Raw genomic sequence first — 27,422 nt, 5'->3', positions numbered from 1 at the left:
CAGGTTCCTGTGGTCTAGACTATGCAAGAGGGCTGGAGAGCTGATGTAACCCTGAAGTTGGCTGGTGAAGCTATATTACTGGCCCTGCCCACTGGATGTAAACTGCTGCTGATAAGAGAAGAGGTACCAGATGTACTGAGGAGCTCCAGCCAAGAAATGACATCAGAACAATAGCCGCGATTAGAATCACCACCTGATGGGACTTCCCTGGTGGTCCAGTGGTAAAGAATCCGCCTTCCAATGCAGGGGATGTGGGTTCAATCCCTGGCCGGGGAACTAAGATCCCACATGTCGCGGGGCAACTAAGCCCACGTGCCACAACTAGTGAGCCCAAGTGCCACAAACTACAGAGCCCACACGCCACAACTACAGAGCCCACACGCCACAACTAGGGAAGAAAACCTGCGCGCCACAATTAGAGAGAAGCCCACGCGCTGCAATGAAGAGCCCTGCGTGCTGCAACGAAAACCTGACGCAGCCAAAAATAAAAATAAATACATAAAATAAATAAATAAGTATTTTTAAAAAATCACCACCTGACGAAGTTTACGATAATCCACTGCCATTGTCCATGATCCATTGTCTCCGTCTTCTGTACAGACCCAGTAGGTGAATTGAAGGGGGATGTGGTAGGAATCACCACCCCTGCATCTTCCAAGTCCTCGATGGAGGCACTAATCTCTGCAACCCTCAGGAATGTGGCCTGCTTCTGGTTTACCAGTTTGGTAAGGGGCTTCCATCTGGCCTTTCCTCCCATAACAGATCCGGGAACTGCCAGTTGCTGAGTATGTCATTTCCAGCTGTGCATTCGAAACTGGGAAAGTAACACTGACCTGTGTTCAGGGACCCACTGGGTCCAAGTGAGCTGGACGTGAGCAAAACTCTCCTAGTTACCTGATTTGATTCCCAACAGTATTTTAAAAACATGACCATACACAGACAGAGAAAGACAAATATCATATGATATTGCTTATATGTGGAACCTAAAAATAATGGTACAAATGAACTTACTTACAAAACAGAAATAGAGTCACAGATGTAGAAAACAAACTTATGGTTACCAGGAGGGAATGGGGTGGTGGGGAGAAATAAATTGGGAGATTGGGATTGAGAAGTATACCCTATTATATATAAAACAGATAACTAATAAGGACCTACTGTATAGCACGGGGAACTCTACTCAATACTCTGTAATGACCTATCTGGGAACAGAATCTAAAAAAGAGTGGATATATGTATATGTATAACATTCACTTTGCTGTACAGCAGAAACTAACACAACATTGTAAATCATCTATACTCCAATAAAAATTATTTAAAAAAACAAAGCAAATAACTCTCTCAAAACAAAAACAAAAACAAAAACATGACCATACATTCTTGACATTTCTCCCATAAAGAGGTGGAGATTGTGTCCCTTTCTCTTGAATCTGGATGGGCTGTGACTCCTTTGACCAATAGAGTCTAAAGGAAGTGATGCTATGTGACCTCTGAGGTCAGGCCTCCCAAGGTGATGGACTTCTCACTTTATTTGCTGGTACAGTTGCTCACGGAACCCCGAGTCGCTGAATAAGAAGCATGACTACTCTGAGATCATCATGCCGGGCACTCAGGTCAACAGTCCCAGCTGAGCCCTGCCCACTAGCCATCGCGGCCAAGGCACCAGGTACGTGAGAGAAGCTGCCTTGGACCCTCCAGGGCAGCTCCTCACCAGCTGAGTGCCACTGAGTGATCTCAGCTGACACCAAAAGGAAGAGGAGAATGTCCCGCTGAGCCGTGCCTGAGCTCCACACCCGTAAGATAATGAGACATAAGAAAGTGGTTGTAGTTTGTTACACAGCAAAGATGCCGAGGATACCTCCAGAAGCCCTTACTCTGACTGGACCACAGTGGCATTTTGGGTCTCCTGGAACTAGTGTCAGCTCAGAGCCAACATCCAGTAATTCCTAAAATATCTGGCATTTCCCCTTCTCCAACACACAGTCGTCACTCAGGCCTCAGGTCCCTTTGGGGGAAAACCAGGAGGAAAATGCATGGTATACAGTCTTGGCTGTGTAGTGGATCCTTCCTCAAGTGGATCCAGCCTCCCCTTTCATTCAAGGGGCTCTGCATCTATGAAACACCTGGTCCAGGCATTGGTGGGCATTGGCCCACATTCTCTACTACGCTGCTTTAGTTCAGACTTCTGTTTACCGGACCTAGAGCTTTCCTGTTTCTACAAATCAAGATTTTCTTACACTGCCCACCTACTTTGGCCTTGGGGGTGCCATGATTGATTGATCATCAATTACTAATAATTTCATCCCCCTGCACCACCCCCCAACCAGAGAACGTAGTGAGGGGGTGAGTGAGGAGGAATTGAATAAAAAGTCCACTCAGGGAACTCCCTGGCGGTCCAGTGGTTAGGACTCCGCCCTCTCACTGCCGAGGGCCCTGGTTCGATCCCTGGTCTGGGAACTAAGATCCCGCAAGCAGCGAGGCGCAGCCAAACAAAAAAATAAGTCCACTCAGCATTTGAGCACTCCCTTGAATCTTTTGGATACTTTCTTCTACATTCTACTAAAGGAATCCTGGCACCTCAGCTTCACTCAGCGTGGGCTACCTTGGGACCAGCTTTCAATGAACCAGCTGAGCAACCATATACAGCCATTCGCAGTTGCCTGAGCTAACACAAGGAATCCAGGATCTCTGCTTAGTGCATCCACCCACTTCAACACGTTATACTCCTTCCATTATGATGCACCACCCTTTGTGTCTATTCCCATACATGCTTCCCTGCTCATATAAGCTGGAGACATCTTGAAATTCTTTGGTGTGCACGATGCCTCCTCATGGGTCACACCTTGTACCTAATATCCTGAAACTTGCCTGTCTTGAGTTGGGTTATAGATCTAGAAGTAACGAGAGGCGGGAGATGGTCTTGAGGAAGATCATTATTCCTCGGCCACTAGGGTTTCTCCAGGCACAGGGATAACCTCTAGCTCATCACTCAGACTTTGACTGGGAATTCAAGACCCTGAGCTCATCTTTTGTTTCTAAGTTTTCCGGTGCACTTAGAAGCTACCGAGCAGCCCCACAGCCCTGATGCTCTTTATTTCCAGTCACGTTCTATGCCAGCAGCTGCTTGGTCACCCAGAGCCTTCTATAGGCCTTGACTCCAGGGGTTGAAAGGTGATCATTTAAGTGACTGCTTCACAACTGCATGCCATGGACCACCAATGTCCCCTTTACCCCAGCAGCAGGGTCCTTAAAAATGCTTCTAAATCTACTTAGATTGGAACAGCGATGCCAGATTCCCCTGGAAGCATCACCAGTGCCAATGACTGTATCAGGCAGCCCTGGGTCAGGAGGCAGAGCCCTGTGAGTGTTATGGGATATGGATTTGTCATGGGGATTAGGTTTGACATGACAGAGCTGGGGAGGCGAAGGTCCGGAGGGGGAACTGGAAGTCCAGAGAAAGAGCCTCCACCTGGCAATCTGAAAAGCCAGGCATGTCCAGGGCCTATGGGAGTTATGGCCTCTGGGGGACTCTCGGCCGAGCCTCTGGAGGTGGGCTGGGGGCTGCCGTTGGTCAGGGGGGCCAGCAGGCAGGACATAGAACCGGATGCAGAGGTGAGGAGAGTGAGGACGAACTGGCTCCACCGGCCACTCTGGGTCTGCCTGTCTCCACATCTGACTACTGTGACCTTCAGAGAGTAAAGGTCACTGCTTCACCCTCGCTTTCCACCCTCGCATACAGGAGCCATACAGGAAGGCATACTGGGAAACGTGCACCACGTGCACGTCTCCCTACCTGAATCTCTCCTCCCCTCCTCCTCCCAGGCTGGGCTTCTCCTGTACCAGCACCTCCCACGTCTGCCTGATGGCTGCTCCGCCTCCCCCAGCAGACTGTGAGCTCCGAGATGCTGGGCTGAGTCTCCCGACTCATCACTGTGTGACCAGCCCCTGGCACAAGCTTGGAACAGAGCGGCACTCTGTGTTTGGCAAATGGACAAGTGAATGAATGAATGAATGAATGAATGATGGCCGCTGGGTGCTAGGAACACAGGGAGAAAAGTCAGACAGAGAAGAGGTTAGATGCTGCCCCAGTATTGAGTCCTTATTCTCCGCAGGGCCCTGGGGAGAGGCTGAGGGTGGAGGAGGGAGGCGGAGATGAGCTGACCCGTGAGTGACCACGACACATGTGGGTGAATGTGTCCAGCACCCTTGGATGAACCCAGTAAGAGACTTGGCGGGGAGCTCAGAGGAAGCGAGGCCACTGTCAGCCAGTGAATCATGGAGGACTTTCTGCAGGGGTGCCATGGGGGGAGGACTGAAACAGGTGGAGTTAGATGGGGCGGGTGCCTTCCAGATGGAGGAAAAGGCTTGTGCAGGCACAAGCCCAGGGCACACACCTGAAAGAGTGAGGTTTTTTGCCCTCACTTCAGGCTGATTTCTAGGTTTTGATTTCCAGGGTAATTCCTACTATTAAGGAGGATGGTCTTGGGAATTCCCTGGCGGTCCAGTGGTTAAGACTCCAAGCTTCCACTGCAGGGGACACAGGTTCGATCCCTGGTCAGGGACCTAAGATCCCACATGCATGGCACGGCCAAAAAAATAAAAAATAAAACGATAAAAAAAAAAGGAGGATGGTCTTGTTCACATTAAGATTAGTATTCATGTTATTATTCATGGTGTAAACAGGAGGCACAAACAGAAACCTAGTTCCTGAGTTCACTCCTGTCTCCAGGCTCAGCCTCTCGGGTCCATTCTCTACAAGGTGGCCAGAGGGATACCTCTACATCCCTCCATGGCTCCCCATTGCCCTTGGGATGTGGTCCAGCCTCCTTAAGATGACTCCAAGGTCCTCCTCTCTCACCTCCGGGCCCTCCCACAGGCTGCCTCCTCTGCCCAGGACACTCCTCACCCCTTTAATGCTGCCTCCCAGACCAGCCTCTCCTGTCCCCGCCCTGGGCCAGGGATTCCCTTAAACTTCCCAACTTACCACTCATCAGGTTTGTTGGATTAGAGTCCTCCCCGGTCATCCCTGTCATCTCTGTTCACCCCGGAACCCGGCTCAGCAGCCTGAGCTGGCCTCCTGGGGCCACCCTGTAGCCTGGCTGGGCTCTGGAGCTGGGGGACCCACAGCTGTGAAGGGCACACAGATGGGGCTCTAGAAATTCTTGAGTAAATGGCTGAAATTGTGGTGTTTTCACTTCGTTTGTTCTCGTGCCATTCTTGCAAACTTTGAGGTAAGTTCTGTTATTATCCCCACTTTTTAGACAAAAGAACAAAGGCTCAGAGAAGGGCACATGGCTACTGGCTATGCTCAGTTTGGTCTGATTCCAGGGACCAATAAACAAATCCAGGAGTCTGAGTAAGAATAAAGGAAATCAGGGAGAAGACCCCTGCGAGTTACTCATGTTTGTCTTTTTTTTTTTTTTTTAATATTTATTTATTTATTATTTATTTAGGCTGCACTGGGTCTTAGTTGTGGCATGCATGTGGGATCTAGTTCCCCAACCAGGGATTGAACCCGGGCCCCCTGCATTGCGAGCGTGCAGACTTACCCACTGGACCACCAGGGAAGTCCCTAATTGTCTTTTAATAAGCACGTACCGTCCCTACTCCAGGGCAGGCCCATTGCTCACAATGGCAGTGACCTGCTGTTATTTGTTCACTTTTCCTGAGAGGGAAGAGAGCAGGCCTCCCGGGCTGGCCTGGCTGGCACATTTCAGTCTGAGGGGCCTCTCTGGGGCAGGCGTCACTCTCACATGCAGCAGGACCTGTCGCTTCTGAAGAGGGACTCCGGAGCCAGGGTGTCTGGGCTCAAATTCCAGCTCCACCACGTACCAGCCTCATGACCTTGGGCAAGCTACCTCTCTTGGCCTCAGTTTCTCCATCTGTAAAATTGGGATAATAATAGTAGCTACCTCACAGGGTTGTGGTGAGGATTAAATAACTTAATATTTGTAAAGAACATAGAACAGGGCCTGGCACGTAATAAGTCCTGTATTAGCATTTGTTTACCACCCACCCCCCATATATATATACAATTGTTAGAAAATGTTTGAGAGTAATTTGAGCAGCACATATCACATTTTTTTAAGATTTATTTTTTATTGAAATAGAGTTGATTTACAATGTTGTGTTAGTTTCTGGTATACAGCAAAGTGATTCAGTTTTCTATCTATATATATATATATATACATATATACATATATATATACACATACACAAACATATATATATATTTTTCATATTCTTTTCCATCATGGTTTATTACAGGATAAAAATATGGAACTCTTCTCGAATGTGTGTGTCATCCTTGTACTAATCTTCTCTGAATTGTTCCAATTTTCGTATATGTGCTGCCAAAGCAAGCATGCACATAGAAAATTTTTAAATGTGCACCACCCACTCAGCAATCCCACTTTGTGGAACCTATCTGACGGACACCTTCATAATAGCCATAATGATACATATTTAAGAATGTTTCTTGGAGCATTATTTGTAAGGACAAAAAATTGGAAACAACACAGATGTTCATCAAAAGGGGAGTGGCTAAATAAATTCTGGACATCCCCAGATGGAACACCATGCGGGGATGAAAAGAGTGAGTTGTGTGTATGAGGTTGAATCATCTGAAATTGCTGACATTTGGCCATTATTGATTTACAGAGTAGTGATGGCAATTTCAGAGGATTCAATCTAATACTATGTACTTGTATTAGAGTAGTTTGAGCTGTGGTGACAAACAGACCCAAAAGTGTTATGGACAAACACAACAGAAGTTTGTTTGCTGCTAAAGTAACAGTCCCAGGTTGGGGGGGATGAAATAAATGATGGGAGGGGCGTCTCTTCCATGAGGTGATTCAGGGACCCAGACTGAGGAAGAGTCTGACATCTTCAACGGGTATTTTTCCCAGGCTGTGTGTTAACTCCGGCCAGAAGGGAGAAGGAGCACACAGGCGCGTGAGGGAGGCTTTATGGCCCTGGCCTGGACGGGCACCCCTTACTTTGGCTCACACTCCATTGCAGACAAATTAGTCATACGGCCACACCTACCCACAAGAAGGCTGGGAGATGTGCTCTAGCTGTGTGTATGGGAAGCAGGAAAAGCAGGTTTTGGTGGATGGATGGGCTGTCTCTGCCCCAGTACTCTCTAAGCCTCAGTTTCCTTATCTTTATTATGGGGGTAATAATAGTAGCTACTGCACAGTAAATGGCATAATATGTGTGCATTCAGCACAGCCCTTGACCCATAGTGAGTGCTCCATAAATATTCAGGTGGCAGGCTACCTCCCAGAGGTCCCTTCTGGAATTGAGTTCCAATTGCCCGCAGGTGTAACTTGCCTGACTGTGGCAGATTGCATTTCCCCACGTGCTCTTGTTACAGTGGGTCACTGACATTCCCCCATCCTTGAACCTGGGCAGGCCTTCATAACAGGTGGTGGAGGTGGTACTGCCTGACTCCTGAGGCTGGTCCTAATGGGCAACATAGTTTCTGCCTGGCATTCTCTACCTCTCTCTCTCTCTTTCTCTCTCTCTCTCTCTCTCATGCATGCGATGGTTGCCCTTGGAACCTAGCCACCATGTTTCTGGAACCTAGGCCACCTGAAGAGGCTGGGCGTGGGGATTTCAGCTGACAACGCCAGCTAGGCCCCCAAAGGACAGCCAGCATCAACTGTCAGATGTGTGAGCAGGGAACTTTCGGATGACTCCAGCCCCAGGCTTTGAGTTTTCCAGCCGAGGCCCCAGACATTGTGGAGAAGAGACAATTCATCCCTGCTGTCTGCATTCCTGACCCACAGGAATCAATAATCAAATAATGATTGTTGTTTGAAGAGACGAGATTTTGGAGTAGCTTGTTATTCAGCAATAAATAACTGATAGAGTGATGCACTTTTTAGTCTTCCCTTTCCTTGTCTTATTCCCCACTCCCCTTCTTGTTTCTCCTGGGACCACCTCCCACATCACCCACCTGCACCCACCTGTCTCAGGGTCTGCTTCTGGGAGACCCAGCAAGGCAACACATTATTTGGAAAAGATACATGTAGAAAAATGACAAATGGAAAATTATTGGATGCCTCTTCGGGAATGAGTTTGAGAACCAGAAACTTTACTTTTTATTCAACATCTGTCTGAATTATTTACATGTTAAGCAATTATTCATTATAATTTTTAAAAGTATAAAAAATTTCCATAAAACCTTGAGTCAGGTCTCATCAGATCCAGTGCTGGACCGAGTGAGCTGATCTCTGAGCCGGTGAACTTCACACTTTTTGTACTCGCTGGCAGTGGAGCTGGGGTGTGGTGACTTTTTCCTTTTTTTAATGCTTTAAATAAACTTTAAAAATTGTGGTAAAATATACATGAAATTTACTATTTAACCATTTTAAAGTGGCATCAAGTATATGCACATTGTGGTACAACCATCACCACCATCCATCTCCAGAACTCTTTCATCATCCCAAGCTGAAACGCTGTACCCTGGCCCCTGGTGGCCACCATTCTGCTTTCTGTTTCTGTGAATTTGACTTCTCTAGGTACCTCATATAAGTGGAATCATACAATATTTATCTTTTTGTGTCTGGCTTGTTTCACTTAGTGTGGTGGTTTCTTAAGTGGTCCCAGGATAACTTTCCTGGTCACCGCCATCTATGACCACACTTCCTGGCACGAGACCTGTACCTGCCCTGCACAGGTGTGGCTGGTGGGCATGGCTGGCAACGTGGCTGGCAACGTGGCAGGCAGACGGGACTGGTCCAGACACTTTGTTACAGATGAGCTCACGGTGCCTCCCCTTTCCCAGTTCCGAGCAGAATTGCTGGGCGAGGGTTAATCAACATTCAGTCATGTTTCCAAGTTTAAATGGAGCATTTGTTTAATTATGTGTAAGTAGCAATACATAGTGGCCATTATCTAAATCACTATTTTATTTCCTGGATGTGGTTTCATAATGCAGGGTTTCTGCTCCAGCCTAGCATCATTAACAGAGAAGAGTTAATGAATATAAAAGCGTAAAGGCTAATTACACTTTAATTTACAATCATGGTCTCATTTTGGGACCACATGAAATCTGTTTTGAAAACAATTAAAAAAAAAAAACCCGCTCTTGCCCTGGTAAATGGAGGGACCCCGGCCAGGAGCCCAGCTCTGCCTGCCACGTAGTGGCTGAGCGGCATTGGCTGGCACCGATCCCCTCCCTGGCACCGTTACTCGGAGGATGGTGAGGCCAAGTTCAGTGCCCTGTGACTCTGTCTTTTGTTTCCAGCAATTTTCCTCTTGCCTTCTTGTGGCTGCGGGGAAGAGTTGGGGGAGCCCCATCTGGGGCACTGGTGGTCTGACCTTGCAGCTCTGATGTGGCATCACATCGAGCCATGCCGGTTGCAGTTACTTAGTGGTTTTAAAAGTGATGGTGATGGAAATTGATGGTGGTGATGGGCGAAAAGCTGACATTTACTAGGTTCCTACTGTGTGTCTGGCACTGTGCTGGGTACTTTTATATATATTATTTATTCCTTGAAATTGCTTATCAACGGCAATTAGTCTCCCTGAAATTTGAATTCGTTCCTCTGAAATGTTTAATGGAACTATGGAATCATTGTTAATTTTCTTAGGATAATAATGGCATTGTAGTTATGTAGAAGAATGTCCTTATTCTTAGGAGACGAAAAGAAGTTTGTGGGTGAAGGGTCATGATATCTGCCACTCACTTCCAAATGGCCCAGGAAAAAATATTATATATGTATATATATTTATATATAAATGTTACATATTTTAATATGTTAATATGTATTATATATAATATATGTATATATATTTTATATATGTATATATAGAGAGAGAGCGAGAGAAAAAGAGAGTGAGAGACAAAGAGACAGAGATAGAGAGAGACCCAGAGAGAGAGACAAAGAGATAAATGGGCAAAATATGAATCGGTGTTGAACCTAGATGGAGGGTATACAAGTGTTCATTGTGCAATTCTTTGAACTTTCCTCTTTTTCTCCCAATTGAGGTAAAAGGTCCATTTAATTAAGCCCAGCATTTGTCTGTATGATTTTGCATTATGGATTACTGGAGTCTGGCATAATAATTAATCAGGTAATCGAATAATAATTAATTAAACAAATATGCAAAAAAGCAAAATAAAACCACAGAGGGGATGGCCCGCAGTGGGGCCCAGCTGTCTTTTGCTTCTGAAACCCTCAATTCAGGCTTCCCTCGTAAAGAACAATCATTTAAGAACATCCCACCAGCTATTGAGCATTTATGCTAGGGCGGGCAGCAAAGGGCCCTCTCAGTATTAGCTGAGCCACCCCCAGGAATTCATCCGCAGGAAATATCGGGGTAGGGCTCCGGCATTATTCATGTTAAACTTAACAGTAGGGACAACGGAAATAGAAGAATCTGAAGAGAAAACAATAAAGTGCATTTTAAGACTTTCTGTAATTTCTACACAGGTTTGCGGGAGGCTCTGCGCTCCCCACCCACGTGGGGCGAGGGGGCTGGCAGCCATGTGACTCCACCCCCTTGGCCATAGCTGATTGGATCAGGACAGGCCCTGGTACTCAAGCTGGGCCAATCAGAATGCCTTCCCCAGGAATTTGGAAAAGGGACGAAGGAATCCCGATTCAGTCTGAATCTGGGAGCTGTCAGGAGCAGTCTTCTGCCGGGTGGGCTAAGGAGCCTGTGTGCCACGATGAGTATGGAGCAGCCCTCAAGGAGAGAAGCAGGAGAGAAGCAGGAGAGAAGGAGAGAGCCGGAGAGCCCTGGGGGAGACCCAGCAACCTTCCCAGGCCCATTGGTCCTGTCCTTGGATTTCAGGAGACTCCACTGTAGTGTTCTGTTTTTGTCAATCTGGCTTGAATGGGTTTTTGTTACAATCAAAACACTCCTCATATAGTAAGCATGTATTATTTTAATAATATGAAGGAAAGGAATAGAAATCACGGCCATTTACTGACTGGGCTGGGCACCTGGTGCTGTGTGTCCCCAGGCCTGTGCAAACGCCCTCAGATCCATGCCTGGTTACTCCCGCTCTGCCCAGGCCCCTCAAATGGCCAATGGGAGGCACTGGGGGAGACAGGAGAGCAGGAGAAGGGAGAAGCCAGGGTAATTTTCCCCCCTGTCGCTGTGCCCTGGGCAGCCTCTGGTAGGGACCATGCTTCCTCTGCAGCTCCCCTCTTCTCCCCCATGGGCCCTCCTTGGTTCCAGCTTCCACCGTGTGGCCCCTGTGAATCCCATCTCCTCCTATTGTGCTCCCCACACAGGGGGGCAAGTGGCTACCTGTTTCAATAATCTCTGGGTCTCTGCCTCATCCCGTTTGGCTTCTCAGCTCTTATGTCACCTGTGTAGTTAATTTCCTGGATCAAATTTCCCCAGTTGAAATACTGTTTTCCCCATCTAATGCTGACTGAGTCACATATATTATCTAATTTTACTCTCGAAATGCCCCTCTGAGGGAGATATTAGGATCCCCACTTTGCAAATGAGGAAGCTGCTGCTCAGAGACGCTAAGTAACGTGCCCCAAAGTCACACAGCTTTGCCACGACACTCAGAAGCTCTTTGAACTCTTATTACTATATCGTACCAGACTGCTTTGTATAGTCACCTCTGTAGTTAGAAAGAAAAGTTATTAAAGACAAACAACAAGAAACAAATCCTGGGTAAGTGCAGGACTGATACAGAGGGTCTGGGGTGGCCCTGCAGGTCTGGGAAACTCCCTCAGGCAAGTCCAGCCTCTCTCAGCCCTGGGAGAGCGCAGGGGCGGGTCCTGGAATCCCAGGCCTCCACTTAGTAGCCAGAGCCCCTGGGCATGAGCCTCTCTGAGCCCAGTTCTCTCCTCCATCACGAGAGAGAAGTCAAGTTTAAAGGTCAGTTCCCCGCAGAGCTGGCATGAACACACCTCAGGCAGCGATGGTTTTGTGACTGCCTGGTGGTCATAGTGCCTGCCTGTAGCCTGGCATGGAGTCACCCCCGATAAGCCTGTTCAGGTTTCGTGCCTGTGTCTCCTCGCTCTGGGGCCTCAGCCAGGTGTGCAGATGCAGAAGAGGGACGTGGACGCTGCGTCTCAGCACTGACCCACCTCTGTCCCTCCAGTTCCAGGACCAGTTCCACCTGTCCTCACTGACTCAGGATTTTTCTTGCTTCAAAAAATATGTTCATTTTTAATATCCGTGAACGGTTTCAGCTTGAAGGGCTGGTTCCATTTTTTCCTGACACATATGAAATGAAATGTGTAACTACTAAAGGAAAAATGCTCTTGAGAGATCATGGGAAACAGCCCCTCCCAGGCAGGCATTGACATAGGGGCCGGGCAAACTGTGCCCCCGCTGTTAGTGGAATCACCCTGGACAAGTGACTTCTCCTCTCTGGCCTCAGTTTTTTTACCTGTAAAGTGGGATAATCTCGGTCCCTACCTCAGGGGTATTGCCAGGGATCCTTCAGCTAATTCAGAGGCCTGGAGGATGGGCACCATCTACGGTTACTATTTTGTTACTGTTTTGTTATTATTGCCAGCAATCTGTGGCCTGAGTGGGTCCCTTGTGGCCTAGGGAAGTATAGGCCCAGAGTCCAGGGCCTCCCAGATGCCCCAGGCCAGGTGCTGGGGTGAGGGGTGGGCACCCTTCCTGCCACGGAGCTGCAGAGGGAAGTGCTGCTGGGTGCTGACACAGGGACCCTGCAGCCCTTACTGAATGGCCTCCAGTCTGGGGCAGTTGGGAGGCTGCTCCTGACTCCCTGGTGACCTTCTAGCTCTGGCACCTGGCAGCTCCTTCTTTCAGGTCTGACCCCTTTTGTGCATCCGACACAGATTACCCCTTTGGGCACCTAGGGAATTAGCTTGAGCCTGCATTTTGGCATCAGAGGGACCTGGTTGCAAATCCTGTCCTGCCATGCAGGAGCTGTGTGACTCTGAGCATGTTGCTTAACTTCTCTGAGGCTCTGTCTCCTCAGGTGACATGGCAGTGATGATGACACCCACCTCCGGGGCTCAGCCACGTAACAAGTCCTTACTATTGGCTGGGCCACGGTGGGTGTTGGTGAAGTGATGGGGATGCAGCCCGGAGCAGAGGGACCTGGCAGTCTAGAGGGGAGAGTTGCTATAGTAACAGTAAGAATGGCTATATTTATTGAGCTCTCACCATGCGCAAGGTGTACTGCTAAGTGCTGGATGTTGACTGACTGTCCCACTGTTACCAGGAACCTATGGGGAGAGTGGATTGCCCCACATCAAAGCTCACACGTTGTGAGTGGACAAGCAGGGATTCGAACCCAGGCTGGGCTGACTCCAAGTGTGGGCACAGAGTCCTCTGTGATACGGTCTCCAGCTGTGTCAGTTTCTTCCACTGGACCCCGTTGCAGGGTTAGGTGGGGATTCATGGTGACGTCAGTCACTCCTTGAGGGTTGTGGTCCAATGGGGGAGCCCTCGGTACCTTTGAAAGTTCTGAATCTACAACATTTGGGGATGGGACACATCTGATGTCACCCCTGGGGGCAGTCCCCTTGCACCCCTCTGCTGGCAGGAGGCCCCCTTGTCTTGCTTAAGCCTCTCTCAAGGCTGGTGGGATGGGCAACTCCTTGCCCCTTTTGGCTTGATTCTCCTAGAGCTGCAGTACAATTATCAGGGTTGTACACAGAATGACCCTATGGGCACTCACGACCCCAGGGGCACATATCATAGACATGGCAGATTTTCTGAAGTTAGGACAATTTTCTGAAAGATGGGAATAAAGTGGAAGTAAAGGTGCCTTTCATAATTCTCACAGAGATGCCACGTGAACCAGAATCATTTCTACTTTGGGAGAATGACACCTCAATCCAGTGAACTCCCATTCATCTTTCAAAGCCCAGCTCCAGTGATCCCTTCCCGGGAAGCCTCTACCCTCTGTGAAGGAGTCACTGCCCACTTCCCCACCTGGGGCTCCCTCAGCCCCTCCCTCCCCTCTGCCAGGCTGAGAGCTGCTGGGTGCAGGGATGCCTGAATTGGATGGGACTCCACCTGCCCCCTAGCCCTTGCCTGCCCCAGGAGAGAGTCCATGGGCATCCCAGAAGGCCAGCCTGGGCCTGAACTAGGGGGCCCTACGGAGTTTCATGGGCACCTAAAAAGTTGGATCCACTTCCATCCACTCCCATTTTGCAGATAGAAACACTGAGGCCCAGAGCAGGGAAGGAGTTGCCTGAAGTCTCACAGTGAGTTGCGGGCCCAGATCTCCTGACTCCCCACCAAGGCTGTGGCACCACTTCTGGTGGGGAGGCAGCCAAGGGACGTGGGACAGGCTGGCGATGGGGACAAGGACATGAAGATACCTCCCCCCGCCCCCTCCCGTGGTCCTGGAAGTAGTTTCCAGGCAACTTCCTGGGGGAATTCCCCACATGGAGCCAGGATGTCCGACTCCTTGGAGACCGATTCACTGGTGGAACTGTAAAGGGAGCTGGTGCTGGAGTCCGGGCTAGGGGTCTGGGGGCAGAAGTGAAACCTTACCTGCAGCTGCCCGGACCCAAAGTGACCCTCCTCCCCTGCCTGCTGAGAACCCCCCATCTCTAGCTTCCCTACTCATTCCATTCACTTCATCCTTCTGAGATTTATTCCCGGGCCTCGGAGCCTGAAAATAATTTGCTGACAAAGCCCCGTCCCGGGCAGGTGCTTTAATTGGTTTTGTGGGAGCAGGTCTGGGACCATCTATTTAGAAGGAAATAGAAATTATGGCGGTGCTGCCCGTCCTTTCCCTGTAACGGGGACTGCGGAGTGTGTCTGTGTGTGTGTGGTGAGGGGAAGGGCAGCTACAAGGAAAGCAGAGGCCTGGTCACAGGGGTGCAGTGATTGGGCGGGGGTGTCTGGGGCCACGGGGCAATGAGAGTAGGGGCTGCAGGCCGGCCCCCTCCTCAGCCCTGGCCCAGCGTTGGAATCAGAGCAGGGCAGCTTCTCAGCCTCACAGAACCCACGGCGGGGAGAAGGCATTGGGACTAAGGGGGCCCAGGGGCGAGGACACGGCTGGGCTTAGCTATCAGGAGCCTTGTCCCCGTCCTTCCTCAAGGACACCCTAGTGCCTGGCTGGTGGGCACCTTCTAAAACACAAATCACATTTGTAACTCCCCCCCACCTTTTTTTTCCGGCTGCTCTGCACAGCTTTCTGGATCTTAGTTCCCCTATCAGGGATCGAACCTGGCCCCAGCAGTGAAAGCGCCAAGACATAACCACTGGACCGCCAGGGAATTCCCACATATTTGTAACTCCTTGACTCAAAGCCCTTCCATGTCGCCCCACTGCCCGCAGAATGAAGCCAAGTTCCTTAGCTTGACATTCAAAGTCCCTCACAGTCTGTCTGCCCTCTGATGACCTCTCCAGCCACGTCATTCTTTTCTCCTATCCCCAACTGCTCCCTACAAGTCTCTAGTCACTCTACCAGGTATCTTTGGTCCCATCCTGTGCATCCCGCCCCTTGTTAACACTTCAATTGCCCCATGACTGAGGAGATCATCATTACTCTCATTTTGCAGCCTAGGAAATGGAGGCTCAGAAAGATTAAAAGTCACCTGCCACAGGTCACACAGCAGGGCTGGGACTCCAACCCAGGCCTATCCAGTGCCCAATCCCATACTCTTAACTACCAAGGTGTAGATGGGAACTAGCCAAGTTCCCTCAGGCCTCTAAGCCCCATGTCTTCCCCTGAAATATCCCTGCTTGCATTTTTTCCACTGGCAAACTCCTGTGCATACTTTAAAGCCCACTTGATGTCACTTCCTTGGGAATCCTTCCTTGACTCATCCCTCCCACGTCCAGTCTCTCCTTTGGGCTTCCCCAAGTCCCAGCCAAGTCCTCACCTCAGCTCTGATCTCTGGGTTTGTCATTGTCTGTGTCAGTGTTTGTCTCCTCCACTTCATTCCTCCCCCCCCAGACTAAGAGCTCCAGCTGAACTGTTGACCCTACAGAGTGGGGAGCACAGCCCTGAAGCACAGATGGGTCAGATCCTGGGACCTGGGCTCTTTCCTTGTCTGGTGTATTGAGCAGCCTAGACCACAGCTGTTCTGTGTGATCCTGAGCAAGAATCTGTGTCTCTGTGGACTCAGTTTGCCCATCTGTAAAAAGGGAAGGTCAGCCTGGAGGCATCTGACTCTTGGGGACTCTGAGGGCCAGGCTTGGGCTGGAGCCTTACACCATGTGGCCAATGTGATTTGTGACTCTCGTGATGTATGTGTGGCGGGTGGCCACTCCCCATGTCAGGGTGGGTCACATCAAAAGGCCAGTGCTGATGCCCAGCTCAGCCTGGGTTCCACGTGGTGACTGTAGACGGGGCTGGCAGAGCTCTGAAGTGAGTCTCAAATTAGGGCTGCAATCTCAGCTCTGCCAAGCCTCCCGACCTCGATGAGCCCCGGTTTCATCTGTAGAACGGAATAATAATAATACCACCTCACAGGGTGGATTTGCCATGAGGATCACAGGAGAGATGCACAGGGCCTGGCCCAGAGCACGTGCCCCAAAGGTGTTCACTATTGTCATGGGTGCAAAGAACTTTGGGTTCCATGTCCTCGCTGGCACAGTAGGGGGTGGCAGGGGGTGCCTGAAGGATCTCAGTCTAGACAGACAACCAGACTGACTCACAGAGACCAGGCCAGAGCTAAGGGGTCTGCATGGGTCTTGGTTTCCTGGCCCCAAGGTAGCCAGTCACGCTGGGGCTCCAAGGGACTTTTTTTTTTGAAGACTCCAGGACATGTTAAATGGGTGGGGGTAGTCCCTGAGGACAGATGGGCAGGGTGTGTGTGGGTGGCTCAGAGGAAGCTTGGGGCGGGCAGAGCTTCCGGGATGAGGCAGGTGGTACCCGGAGGAGACCAGTATGTTCAATGGCCCAGGAGGTGGCCGGCCGGGTTCGGGGGCCCCCATTCACATGCCCCAGAGTCAAGGTCCCGTCCAGATTTCCCCACTTCCGGGCTGTGGGCCGAGCCTCAGTCTCCCCCTCTGTCGAATGAGAAAGCAGCCCCTGCCGGTGGCGGCGGGGGGTAGGGGGGGCGCGAGCAGCGCGGGCCCGGGAGGCCGCAGCCGTGGGGCTCTGGCCGGGCTCCCGGGACCCGCGAGGCGGCAGCTCCCGCCCCTTCCACGTGGCCGCTCCGAGAGGGCGTCTGCGGCTTCAGCGGGCCCCACGGACCCCGGGAGACGAGGAGACACCCCCCTCGGCGCCCGGGCCGACGCCCGCTCAGTGCGGACCGCAGGTGGCGCCAAGGGGCCGCGGTTGGGCCTCCCTCGCGGCTCCGGCCGCCCGGCCGAGGGGCGGCGCGGAGCGGGGAGGCGGGCGTCTCGGCCGCTCTCGGGCCCGCCTGTCGGGCTCCGCGGCTGTCGGGCGGTCGGGCCAACGAGACCCCAGTGGGTGTTTGGGGCGCTGGGGTCGCACCCCGGCCGAAGGAGGCCAAGGCCCAGGCGGACGCCCGGGCATCCGACCGCCGACCCTCGAGCGGCCGGACCCGCCCCCTCCCCAGGCACCGGCCACCTCGCAGGGCCTTCCCGCCGCGTGTGTCCGGCTCCGCGCGGCAGCGGGTGTGCGCGGGGTCCGGGGACTGTGTGTGTCAGCCCGTGCGGATCCACCGCGTGAGACAGCGGCCGCGGGCGGGAGCAGGGACGTGTCCGGCTGGTGTGCCCGTGGGGAGACCTACGTGTGGCGGGCCGGGTGCGAGTGCTCGGGGTCCTGCTGGGCTGGGGATGCTTCCTTTGTTCCCGGCCCTCAGGGGCGTCCCAGGCCGGGAGCTGTTGGGGACGATGACAAGGGCAGGCAGAGGAAGAGGGGGGTTCTCTTCCTCCCCCTCAACTTCCCACCTCCGGGTCCTCTGGCCTCTTTCCGGAGTTGGTCAGGATCCCTGCTGGAAGGAAATGGAGCCGTGTGTGTGTGTGTGTGTGTGTGTGTGTGTGTGTGTGTGTGTGTGTGTGTGTGTGTGTGTGTGTGTGTGTGTGTGTGTGTGTGTGTGTATCTTTGTCAGAGTAACCTGTTGACTCTTGCATCTTGGGCGGAGAAACCTTTTGATCTCTGGGGCTTCCGTGACTCCAGGCCCCAAGGGAGAAGCCTCACCACAGGGATGCCCTGGGGCAGCGGACTTGAGGGTTGGGAGTAGGATTGATTTGCCCCAAACCAGCAACAGAAGAGAGGGCCTTGGAGGTAGTGAGCTATCTGTGTCTGGAGGGTTTTGAGCCCCAGGACTTGTAGGTCCTTTTCCAGTTCATTCCAGAATCCACACAGAACCCTTTCAGAAGCAGTTGCCCTGAGCCAGGCTCTGCCCTGGCAGAGAGGGTTTTTGGTTGTTTTTTTTTTTAAATTTATTTAGTTTTGGCTGTGTTGCGTCTTCATTGCTCTGCACGGGCTTTCTCTAGTTGCGGCGAGCGGGGGCTACTCTTTGTTGCGGTGCGCGGGCTTCTCATTGTGGTGGCTGGTCTTTGTTGTGGAGCACGGGCTCTAGGTGCGTGGGCTTCAGCAGTTGTGGCACGGGCTCAGTAGTTGTGGCTCGCGGGCACTAGAGCGCAGGCTCAGTAGTTGTGGTGCACCAGCTTTGTTGCTCCGAAGCATGTGGGATCTTCCCCGGACCAGGGCTCGAACCCACATCCCCTGCATTGGCAGACGGATTCTCAGCCACTGAGCCACCAGGGAAGCCCGGAGAGAGGGTTTTGAGAGGACTGAGGCCCCACCCAGGTCAGGTAAGTCCAGTCCAGCAGAGCAGGTAGGATGTATTGTATGGTTGGTGGCTGCACATCTAGGAGGGATGTGGTCAGAGGAGGAAGTGGGAAGTGGGATCGACTCGCAGGAGCCAGGGCTCAGAGGACCTCAATGCCAGAAAGAAGTAAATTTGGACTTTCTCCCACAGGGGCCAGGAGAATCTCCCCCCCCCCTCACCTAGTGCACCACCACCACCCCCGCCACACACACACACAGGTTCAGAGCAAGGGAGCAAGAGAAAGGGAATGCTGTGTGATCTGGAGGGTTGCTTAACCTCCCTGAGCTGTTTATAAAACAGGCTTTGTAGTAACTTGATTTTGAGAGGTCCCACAGTATTTCCCCCTTCCCTTGTGGTAGCAAACCTAGCACCCACTACCGAGTACAGGGAAGAAGGCACCATCCAGGCCCAATCAGAGTTCCCCTTCCTGGCGCTGTGACTGGTTCAGGATTGGGCATGTGACCCCCCTCCTGGTCAGAGGCTTTCCTGCTGGTTGGGCTGTAGGAACTCTCACTACCTATTCTTTCCCTGGCTTTTGAGCCATAAACCCCTTATTGACTTTAGATGGTTTGTGTTTTTGTTGTTCTGCTGTTGGGAAAGTCTTGAGCAGTTCAGAAATACAGACAGTGCTTCTTTGTGTGGAGGTTGGTTCATTGATGCCATGCCCGGCATGAGCCGTGTTGGGCAGGTGCAAGAGCCAAGGTTGGGAGTCAGACAGACCTCGGGGGCCCCATCTCTGCAGCTTCTCCCCGAGTGACTCTGGACATGTAACTGCCCCTCTCTGAGCCTCAGTTTCCTGCGTTTAGAAAGGGGCACGTAGTTCCCCTCTCCAAGCAGCTGCAAGGACTGAGTCCTGGTAATGGCAGCCCGGCTGAAGGGGCAGGAATGACTGTCCCGGGAGCATCTAGTGAGAGGCAGGTGATTGGTGAGCAGTGTTCAGAAGGGGTGGGGGGCTGGGACCTGGGTCAGCGTGGCCGCAGTGAGGGGCTGCAGGAGTGAGGGAGGGCGGGGGTGGAGGCCGGGAATCCCCATTCCTGCCTTTCCCAGATCAAGGGTGGGGGGCAGCGGTTTCCCTCGGGACAAGGGGACAAGGACCTGGGGAGGATCCAGCAGGAGAGAAGGGGAGGCAGAACAACTGCTGGGCTGGACCCAGGTGAGGGGAGATGCCACGGCAGCTGCAGGTGGGCTCTGAGCCTCAGACACCCAGAGCCCCTGCCAGCTCAGGTCCCCAAGCCCGCCAGTGACTATGCTGGTCGCATCCGTGAGGTCTCCTGCTCGTTTCTCCCTCCTCACCCCTCCTCTCTCTCTCCCTGGCCTCTGGCTGCCTCCTTCTGCCCTCACAGCCTCAGTCCCTTTCTCTCTTATTCACTCGACACAGGGCAGCCAGGCAGCCCTTAAACCCAAACGTGAATCCCTGTTGCCCTTGGACCAAGTCCTGAGTCCCTTATCCACCTTCAGGGCCCTGCCTGCCCCTCAGCTTCCCTGTTGCTGCGCCCCAGCCTTATGTTCTGGGTTCTCCCAACCCCTGAATGCCAGGCCTGGGGCACAGTGGGGAGGGGCCCGGCCTTTGGTGTTGGAATCAGGACTCTGCTAGCTGTGTGCCCATAGTCAGGTCCCACCCTCTCTGCATCTCAGGTTCCCAGTCTACGGGATAATAAGCACCTACCTCAGCTGGGAGGTGTGGGCACCAGACCTGTGCAAGGCATGGTTCTACTGTTATCATCAGCGCCTGTCCAGGGAAGTCCTCCCAGCCTCTTAACCCAGCTCCCTAGGAATCTCTGGCTGGCCAACGTCTCCACCCAAGGCTAGCCGCCCCTCTTCTCTCATCCCTCAAGGCTTTGTTCCCACAAGTGTGGAAGGACCGGAGTCTTTGCCGGGGGGCTGTCATCACCCACTGGGGCTGCTTGTGTGTCCAGCTACCCTCCTAGGAGCTCTGACCTGCTGGGGAAGGGAGGGGGGACACCTGGTCCTGGGGGCTGAGAGCCCTGAGAGGGACCCAGGGGATAAAGAGACAGCATTTTCAAATAATTGCAGCAATTAAGAAGGACTCCCCATTCTATCCTGGACAAAGAGAGGAGGACAGCTGAGTCCTGAGTGAGGCAGAATTTGACCTGAGCAAACCAGCTTGGGCAGAGAGGTGCACAGGACACTAGCTGGAGAGAGGTGACACAGTTAAAGGGTCATTGTTAACTAAGTCCTTACCAAATGTTTGGTTTTTCATTGTTTTTGTTGTCTAGGTTGATGGAAAATGTACTCTTTTTTCATCATCAGGGAACAAGAGAATGTTCTATTTACCACACACCAGGTTTCTGTCTGTGATCCTGTTGCTGACAACCATCAGATGTGGCTGGGTGGGGGGGTATTTGGGAGTCACGGAGGGGTGAGAGATGAGGTGCTGGGCCCAGGGAGGAGGTGGTAGAGCAGGGAGAAGTGGGCAGACTGGGGATGTGTTTTGTGTTGGGGTGACAGCAGTTGCTGAGGGATCGGTTGTGGGGTGATGAACAGGAAGTGCGAGGGCCCTTCCAGGTCTGGCTTGTACAGCCGAGTGGATGGAGGCACAGCTGCTGGGAGGAGGAGCAGGTGGGGGCCCCCGGGCTGGCCTGATGGGAGCCCTGTGAACCTTTGGCCCTGATCCATGCCAGACTCTGGGAATCGGGAGCCCAGAGTGGCCTGTCTACCTTGGACAGGTGGGCTATGGTATGTGGCCACGTGGGCTCAAGATGTTTCTCATCGTTAAAGAATGTGAGTCCTGGGCAGGTGGGTCTGTGGACATGGCCCTGACGGGCTGCTCTGCCAGGAGAACTCACCTGCCTGGGGTCTCTCAACCCCATCCAACCCCTGTCACCAAGGGACACAGGTCCCATTGTTAGAGGAACAGGAAGGGACTAAGGAAAGAGGGAGGGCCGGGCCAGGTGGGTTTGCCCAGTCTCCGGGCCCCCTGGTGCGGACGTGGATTCAAAGCCTGCTGGTTCCCCCAGCCTAGGCCATCAGGGGAAGCCGGGATCGGGTCCAGGAGAGGCAGGGTGTGGAAGGGCATTGTCTCTGGAGTCAGAGAGACTGAGGTTCAAATCCTCCCTCATACTGGCTCTGTGTCGGGCAACTGCCTCTCTGAGCCTCTGTCTCCTCCTCTGTAAAATGGGAATAATGGTAATTCCTACCTCCGTATGGGGTTGTTGGAAAGATTCAAACCCAAGAACATGTGTGAAGTACGTGGCACCACAGACAGGAAGTGCTCAATACATTTTAACTCATTATTATTATTATTGTAATAGATCTTGGATGCAGCAGTAGATGTTCTACCTCCAGACCTTTGCAAGTTTTGTCTCCTGCACTCAGAATGTCCTGGTCCAGGTGGTGTACCCCTCCTCATCCTTCCATGCTCAGGTCAGGAGTCTTGTCTCTGGAAGCCCTTCTGAGCTCACCCCAGCACCCAGCCGCCCTGATGCGTCCCTTCGTGTGCCGCCCCGTGCCTGGTGTGCAGCAGTTACTCACCAACGACTGTCTCCCTTCTCCCACACTGGCCACCACAGGTGCTGGGTCTGACGTTTTTCTGTGTCTCCAGGGCCCAGCCAGAGGCCCCACGACCCCCCAGACCTTGCTTTCTGGCCCCCTACTTGAATTCCAGATCTCTTTCCCCTCAGATGAGCAGGGCCTGGGCAGGGCCCAGCAGCGGGGTGTGGGATGCCAGGCAGTTTAGGAGGGCAGCCAGGTCTGTGCTGCCCTGGGCTGGGCTGGGGGTGAGGAAGCGGTCCTGGGAGGCCCAGGCTGGTGGAGGCAGGAGGCTGAGCCCCCGGGAGCGAGGCGGTGGCCGTCTTTGCCTGGGGCATCCTTGATCACAAATACAGGTAACGAGGGAACAAGAAATGTGGGGGTCCCTTTGCGGGGGCCAAGGCCCAGGCAGGCCGATGGCGTCGGCCCAAGGGCACAGGCAGTCCAGCCAGGCCCATGCCCCACTGGCCCTGGGCTCAGGTCAGTTCCAGGCCTTTCTTCTCAGCCCGAATGCAGAATCCTGTCGGCCTGGTGTTGGGTTTCGAGCGGAAGGGAGGGATTTTATGGCCTGGGTGAGGGGAAGTGGCAGACAGGCAGGGGGTAGATGGCTTTCCCGGAATCCCAGATCGCACTTTAATAATTTGTTTCAGAATTAATGTCCATTCGCTCAGTCTTCACTGTTCCAGCTCACTGGAAGATTAAATAAAAACCCGTGCCCCCCTCCCCGCCGCCCCACAAATGGAGGGAGACCAACCCCATTCTCTCCGGCTGGGCTGGCTGCCTGAAGCCAGCGCAGGAAATAAATCTCTCAGAGAAAACCACTTTGCTCACACGATTTCAATCCAGCAGGGCATAGTGGCCCCAGTCACTCCTTGTTTTATTTAGCTGATAATCTTTTATTGTATCAGGAGACTCTCGCAGAAGCACCGTGTCTTTACAGGCCTGAGGCCTCCCCAAACAGCTGGGCCGGGCCTCCTGAGGAAGCGTGTGCTCCCCCCTCCTGGGCATCCTCCCCTTGCTGCAGGTGGCAGTGCCGGGTGCCCAGAGAGGTGGGTGCTCAGGTGCCAGGACACCGGGGAAGGGACAGGGAGTGGCTGTCCCTGGCTGCAGGGCACAGGCAGGGCCTCGGCGGGGGTGGGGGGTGGAGCGGCTACACTTCACCTCTGGGGACCAGGCCTCAGGGGCCCAACCCAGGGAGGCTCGGCAGCCAGGGAGGCCATGGGCAGAACTCCAACTGAGGCATCTTTCATTCATTCATTCATTCATTCAGTCAGTCACTCCGCAAATATTGTGAGCCTTCCCTGTGCCAGACTCTGAGAATCAGGGGTGAGGAGACAGACAGACAGGTCCTGCCCCACTGGAGTGACAGCCTCTCCTCCAGTAGTTAGCCTTTGTCTCACTGCGTCACCTGATTGAACTTTCCTGCTCTTGTACCGTCTTCTCTGACTCAGGCATAGTTCCGTTCTTTTTTTCCACTTGGTTTTTATTTCATGTGTATTATCAATTACAGAAGCCAAGATATTAATTTAATAATACTTAGAAATATTAGAAGCTGACAGAGTATTCTAAAAATAAGTAAAAACAAGTCTTCACATCAAAGAGGGACACGATTGGATAAAGGTAATGAAAATCCATCAATCTTGGGGTCAGGAGAGAAAATCAGCCAGCATTAAGATACTAGGTAATTACTTTATCCAATTATTCATTACTTATTTATTAAATTATTTATTTCTTATGTTTCCACTAATTACCCAATATTTATGATTTTTTCCGTTATTCCTTTCATCTTGCCTTTTTACATCATTGCCTTTTTAAAAATAATGTATTTTATTTTATTTTAATTAATTAATTAATTTTTGGCTGCGTTGGTTTTCATTGCTGCATGCGGGCTTTCTCTAGCAGCGGCGAGCGGGGGCTACTCTTCGTTCCGGTGAGCGGGCTTCTCATTGTGGTGGCTTCTCTTGTTGTGGAGCACGGGCTCTAGGTGTGCGTGCTTCAGTAGTTGTGGCACACGGGCTCAGTAGTTGTGGCTCGTGGGCTCTAGAGCGCAGGCTCAGTAGTTGGGGCGCACGGGCTTTGTTGCTCCGCGGCATGTGGGATCTTCCCGGACCAGGCCTCGAACCTGTGTCCCCTGCCTTGGCAGGCAGATTCTTAACCACTGCGCCACCAGGGAAGTCCCCATCATTGCCTTTTTAGTATTAGACTTATTATGTATTAATAACTTTCTCACACAAAGTTCTTTGAGTTTATAAATCTTATCTATTGTTCAACCTGGGGCACCAGGGTATTTTGTATTCTCACTGGGGTTTAATAAACTTCATGTAAATAAAGATTTGGTTCTGATTTCTTCAACACATTTCTTGTTTTATATTTTTCTCAAATTTTTCTTATTTTGAAGTTAATTATAGACTTACAAGAAGTTGGGGAAATAGTATGGAGAGTCTGGGGTACCCTTCCCCCCAAAATTCCCACCAAGGTAATATCTTGCGTGGCTGTGATACAATATCAAAACAGCAGGGTAGGCAGGTCTGAGCAAGTTTAGGATTGGATAGTTTGGATAATTTCAAATTGCCTTTGTGCTCCTGTGCCTCATTCCTGCTCTGCACCCCTTGACAAATTGTACCTGCCTTGCAGGGTCCTCAGGGGACCCCTCAGCATCGCCAGGATGGTCGGGAGAGAGTGTGGGTGAATCTGACAGGACCCTGACTGCATTCATTGTGGGCCTTCTCTGCTGGCAGGTGCTGCAGAACATTATGGCGGCCAGACAGCCAAGGTTCTTGTCTTCTCAGGCCTGCTCTGGATTAAGCCCCAGATTCTGGGGCTTTCTGGTGGGAGGTGGTTAAACACCCTTTGTTATGGGCTGAAATGTGTCCCCGTGAAATTCATACATTGGAGTCCCAGCCCCCGTACCTTAGAATGTGACTGTATTTGCAGGTAGGGTCTGCAAAGAAGTAATTAAGTTAAAATGAGGTCATTAGGGTGGGCCCTGATCCAACATGGCTGTTTAAGAAGAGGAAATTAGGACACACACAGAGGAATGACCGCGTAAGAACACAGGGAGAAGGGGGCCATCTACAAGCCAAGGAGAGGGACTTTATAAGAAACCAACCCTGCTGATACCTTGATATTGCACTTCTAGCCTCCAGAATGGTGAGAAAATAAATTTCTTTTGTTTAAGCCACTCAGTCTGTGGTACTTTGTTATGGCAACACTAGTAAACGAACACTCTCCAATATGTTAATCTGCATTTGGGGGAGTGAGGGGGACCACCCCAGGGAGCTGATACCAGATTGAACACAAGACACCCAGTTAAATTTGAATTTCAGATAAACAACGAATAATTTTTTGGCATATATTGAATGGGACATACTTATACTAAAAAAATTCAATGTTTATCTGAAATTCAAATTTAACTGGGTGTCTTGTATTTTCATTTGCTACAACTGGCCACCCAGCCTTAGAACTAAGGCAGTGGCTCCCACCAGGACAGCGGCTCAAGGACACACAGACCAGCCCTTGCTGCCCAGAGGGAGTGAGAGCTGGAGGCTGCTTCCCAGGCCTGAGCCACTCTTTCCAAACGGTTCCCATCTCCCGCACAAACATATTTATTCGGCTTGATGGCAAACAGATTATGCTTGTCCCAGGAAGGGCAGCTCGAAAGAGAAAACCTTGAAGTCTGGGAAATAATGATGAGGGCAGTTAAATTAAAGTGCATAAGACCCTTACGAGAGATAACGTCAGGGTGAGTTACAGGCCCGATAAGGAACTGGGGGCTCACAGAGGGGGCTCAGAAAGGTCGCCCAGTGGCACGCAGAAGACCAGGAATCATAAATATGGGGCAAGATGCCCAGCTGGGGTCGCTGGGGTGAAAATATTGGGGTCATTCCAAAAACAATTATCCTGCTTGGTTTGCTCTTCAGGTCCTGTAAATCTTTCACCTTTTATAAAAGATTTCTGGGGAAAGAAGCACTTTGGAAGCTTTAACTGATTTTTGTGGCCAGTTCTTGGTGGTTCTGCTAAAAGAAAACAGACAAAAGGGAAAAAGTAATTACCCAGCATTCTCAGGGGCACAGGGATGGGCTGACTGGTTTCTTCTTATTCCTGGGAGAGACTAGGCTGCCCTGGGTTTTGACTCACTCCATTTGGAGTCTGATCACAGTTTAACAATTATTTTTGTTTGTTTGTTTTGAATCCAGTCACAGTGGGGCTCTTGGTACCCAGTGGATGCTGCTTTTTGGGGCACACGTGGCAGCTGTGTGGTGGCCATCTTGTCTGGTGTGGTGGCCATCTTGAGTGCTGAGGCAGCCATCTTGAGTGGTGTGGCAGTCATCTTGGCCTACATGTACCAAGGCTCATGTGCCCACACAGAGCCCCTGAAGCTGGAGAATGGGTCTAGGCTGTGCTGGCCTCAAGCACACGGCTCCACTGCACCCGTTTTCTCATTGTCTGTCCCAGGGAATGCTTGTTCAAGCTCTGTGCCTCTGTGTCTCTGTGCATGTTCTGGGACAGTTGGCAGCACCAGCAGAAGGTAATCATTCATTCCACAAAAGCTTATTGAACACCTGTTATATGCCTCTACCTCAGAAATCTCCCTCCCATCTACTAGCTCCTTTAATTCTCATGACCCTGTAGAGGAGGGATTATTAGCCCCATTTTGCAGATGAGGAAAATTGAGGCTCAGAGAGGTGAAATGACTAGCCTAGTGTCACGCAAAAATAGGGGGTGAGGCAGAGCTAGGATTTCAACCCAGATCAGAACTGTGGTCTTCCTAGTGTCCCATGCCTCTTAGTCAAGAACAAGGGTTAAGATTACAGGGTCTGGGGTCAGATGAAACCTAGTTGAAATTTCTGCCCTGCTTCCCCCTAGCTGTGTGACCTTGGGTGAGTCACTGAGCACTCTGAGCCTCACTCTCCTCATCTGTGCAATGGGCACAGTGCTATAGTCCTGCCACAGTGGTGTGGTGTGGAGTCAAGCAGCCCATGCACCTGGGGGCAGAGCCCAGGCTTGGAGCTTCTAGTGTCCTCTAGAGGGGGAGGCTGTTCTTTATATGAGAAGACAAAGAGTTTCTCCCAACCATCTCTCGCCATCTGCCAACTCCCAACAGGATATAATTATTCAAATTGAATAAATGTTTGCTGAGTGAGACTTGGACTTCCTTTGGGTTCAAACCAGACTCAGGTGTAGGAGAGGGGTAGGGAGGGGGATCAGGGTGGGGAGTGGCCCTGGGCTGCTCCGCCAGCCATGCATGCCCCAGAC

The 27,422-nt window shown here is 51.7% G+C and overlaps 1 non-coding gene and 1 pseudogene across 1 annotated transcript; one reads left to right on the top strand and one right to left on the bottom strand.

The window, feature by feature from the left end:
- Positions 1-6,270: 6,270 nt before the first annotated feature.
- On the bottom strand, positions 6,271-6,362 carry LOC133098429 (U6 spliceosomal RNA; annotated as a pseudogene).
- A 19,704-nt stretch (positions 6,363-26,066) lies between these two features.
- LOC133098468 (U5 spliceosomal RNA) lies at positions 26,067-26,183 on the top strand. The gene has a single exon (XR_009702169.1). It is a non-coding gene; the product is annotated as a U5 spliceosomal RNA (small nuclear RNA).
- Positions 26,184-27,422: the final 1,239 nt, after the last annotated feature.

The sequence above is a fragment of the Eubalaena glacialis genome, chromosome 9 (assembly GCF_028564815.1).
Source record: "Eubalaena glacialis isolate mEubGla1 chromosome 9, mEubGla1.1.hap2.+ XY, whole genome shotgun sequence".
In the NCBI taxonomy this organism is placed as follows: domain Eukaryota; kingdom Metazoa; phylum Chordata; class Mammalia; order Artiodactyla; family Balaenidae; genus Eubalaena; species Eubalaena glacialis.
This window is presented reverse-complemented; position numbering and strand designations above follow the sequence as displayed.